Source organism: Molothrus ater, chromosome 28, assembly GCF_012460135.2.
Source record: "Molothrus ater isolate BHLD 08-10-18 breed brown headed cowbird chromosome 28, BPBGC_Mater_1.1, whole genome shotgun sequence".
NCBI classification, from domain to species: Eukaryota; Metazoa; Chordata; class Aves; order Passeriformes; family Icteridae; genus Molothrus; species Molothrus ater.
The window spans coordinates 899773-903232 of record NC_050505.2 but is presented as its reverse complement, the minus strand read 5'-3'; positions in this window follow the sequence as shown (position 1 = coordinate 903232).

Here is a 3460-nt window from a genome sequence, read left to right as displayed (position 1 = left end):
TAAACAGCTCGGACGTGTGCACACAATTACACAACAGGAGCCACGGCCAGAAATGGGCTGCAGGTGTGTTCTGATGAGAATTCAACCTTCAAAAAATCACTTTAATCCAGTTAAGAACTTACAAGAAGTTCGTGACTCTTGAGAAATCCATGACAAGGTCCCGTGCCTTCAGTTAACTCCGTGCAGCCTGCAGTGGTTGGAGCTGCACAGCCTCCATCACCCTGGGGCAGGGTAATTAAGCAAAACGGAGCTAACGAAGGGGGAAGATGAAGTAACTGATTTTTGGCCTTTCATTTCAAAGAAAAGGGAAGGAAGGAAGGAAGCCACACACTTGAAACACCAAATACGTCTGTGATCTTATAGCGAAAAGTGCTGCCAAGATGTAAAATATTTGTGATGAGGTTTCATTAGTCAGGCTCAGATGACAGACTGTGACCTGATTAAATACACAGCAAAAATAACTCAGCTGCTGCTTACTAAGGTAGTTTCAATCATCATTTCAGTGAGAAAAGATTATATTTACTTTATATTAAAGCCTGGTAGTACAAACATTGCATTTAAGCTGAGGAGCTGGTAACGAACAGCTGCAAGGGAGAGAACTTTTCTAAACACTCAGGTCAAAAGCAACCATTGGATCATTTCCTTCAACAAAACACCAGAAAGCAAAACACTGAGGGCTCATCATTGAGGAAGAGGAGGATTATTCACTTTGGGAATGTGTGAGACACCAGAGGCAAGCACAAGGGAAAGCTTTATTTAAAGAAGAGCTTTTAAAGAGGAACGGAGCTTATCCAAGAGCGGATCCGAGGTCCTGGAAGGCCACAGAAAGTGTTCTGTTGACTCCAATGGGTTTTGGATCACTCTGGAAGTGGAGAGGAAGGGATGGGGCTCCAGGGAGAGGCAGGTTGTGGGGACACTGGAATGCAGCTGGGAATAGATGGAGGAAGCCAAGGGGAGCGAAGGGCTGGGACACAGAGGCAAAGCCATGTGCTTTTATTTGTATTCTAGAGAAAAATAACCTGCAGGAGGGCTTGGGAGAAGGGAATGGAGGCAGGAGGAAGGCAGGCGACTGAGCAGTGATGCAATAGAGCCCTGGCTGCCTGTGCAATCCCACAGCTGCTGTGCAGTGCTGGGGTGGATGGGGGCAGCAGAACCAGGCACAGAACCAGGCACAATCCTGGCCCTCAGCTGCTCAGCTCTGTCTCAGGGTGGCTGAACGTGGGTCTACTGGAGGAGACTCTGGTTACTCCTGAAAATCCCTGTTTGGTGCCTCAGTACCTTTCCAAATCTCATTCAACACAAACTTTGGGACAAGGCAGAAGCAGAGAAGTGATTCAGGCCTGCATTTGTCCTGAGCTCTGCCAAGTGCTGCCCATACAAGTCTCCTTTTACCCCCAATCCAGGCAGGACTCGTGCAGTGCAGATCCTCAGTGTAGGGGTGAAATTCCCCCTTTGCTGCTTCTTTCTTTAATTGCCCTGGGAGCACTTGGGTTAAACCCACCAATATTCAGCTACTAAATGTTGAGACAAACTTTCCATCCAATTTTACCCCCTCGGAACATGAAAACTGTTCACTTGGACTTTTCCCAGTTGTTTAGTGGATTCAAAAAATCCCAAGCCAGCTGAGACCTCAAGGACACCTCTGTGAACACTCCAGGGGAAGAAGCCAGGATCAGATTATTCCAGAATCGCTGAAGCGAGGGCAGAAACATCAAAAGCTTCTCCAGTCACTAAAGGAAATTACATCCCATTCCCTTTCAAGTCTCCCTAAGACCTTCATCCCCTCACATTCCCTTCTTCCTGCCAGCCCTTTGTTGGGATGGAACTCTCCCTTCCATCCTGCTGGAAAGCACAGCTTATTAAGAGCATTAACTCTGGAGATGGGGGGGGTCACACATCATTTTCACGTGCGTCATGCTGAGAGAATGAGCTGAGATCAATGCTTGGCCAGCAGCCACTTGTTTTTAAAACCAGTTGTTCACAGTTATTTCTCTTAATTATTTATTTTTTTTGCGAGGCAGGGATGCAGTCCAAGAATGCCCAGCTTATTTTTATTCATAGAACATTTAAAACACTGAATTGTCCTCCTTTCATCTCCACAGAATTTAAAAGGCACCAACCTAAATTTAATGATACAACTTCTGTCTGATTTTGAGCAACTCAGATGAGCACCTGGCAGGGAGATGTCCAAATCCTGCTGAATTATTTCCCTGGAGGCCTCTTTCCTAACCTGGGATGCCAACATGAGTTGAAATATTTGACTGAAGTGTCGCAAACAAGCAGCTGCCAAAAATTGTTATCCATTAGCACCATCCTACACTTAATAAAAGCCCAAACCCATCTGTTTGCAGCTCCCAATCTGTCTCAGAACGTCTGGAGATCCGGCAAAAATCTAAGGGGAAAGTTTGGCTTAAGAATGTTCAAAAAATCAGAACTTTTCAACGGAGAAATAGTTATTTACTAATGCTTATGTGAGAAGAGTAATGGCAGTAAAATTCTCCTGTGGATATAATTCCCCTGCAGATTTATGCAGATATATTTGCTCATTTATAAACTAACAAAAATTATGAATATATAAATTACTTTGTCATATTTATTGCTGACACTACCATGTAAGAATATAAATTTATATTGAGATGATCCACTCCAGTTCTCTGTACTCTGTAACCTCTATTTTAACCCAGGAAAAGTTCACCTTCTCTAAAGCAGTTGTGTGTTGACACCTGTAGCCTGAGCAATTTTATCACTCCTTTATTACAGCTGACTGAGTCAGTGGGGTCCTTTTCTGGCAGAGATTTTTGGATTATTATTGGACAGAACTCACCTGGATCATTCACTGCTCTGCCTCCTCCACTGACTCACCTGAGCCCGAAGCAAACATTACTAACAGAGGTGACAGGGCAGCAAAGGCTCTGCTCAGTGTTTATTCTGTCAGTGATTCACTGAGCAGATTCAGGGGTAAATACCCAGAATTAAAGCACAGCTTTGCCCCCAGCCCTGCTGACCTGTTTTACCCCAAACATCCTGGGAACTCTCCCATTCCTTGACATTCCACTGGTTTTATTTCAGCTTTTACCAGCCAGACCATGAATAGATGGAATTAGGACCAGCCCAACCATTCTATAACTCAATGACAGCTCCAATCTCCCAATCTATTGATTTATGGATTGATTGGTGTTAATCATTTCCTTTTCCCCGTTTTTAGGGAAGCCGATCCAAAGCAGCGGTCGATCCCTGTCCCGATGTTTGGGGCACGGACCCAGCAGCAGGAACTCCCCTTGCTGTAACACTCTGTGCCTTGGGTGTTGTGCAACACCTTGAGCAAACACTTCCTCCTGCAGGAGCAGGAATAAAGCTGAGCCCGTCCCTGCCTCTCACTCGCAGCCCAGAGCAGCTGGCGGACAGGGCCACGCTGGGAGCGCCACATCTCCACCCCAAGGAGCCCCAGCCACCCCAGAGC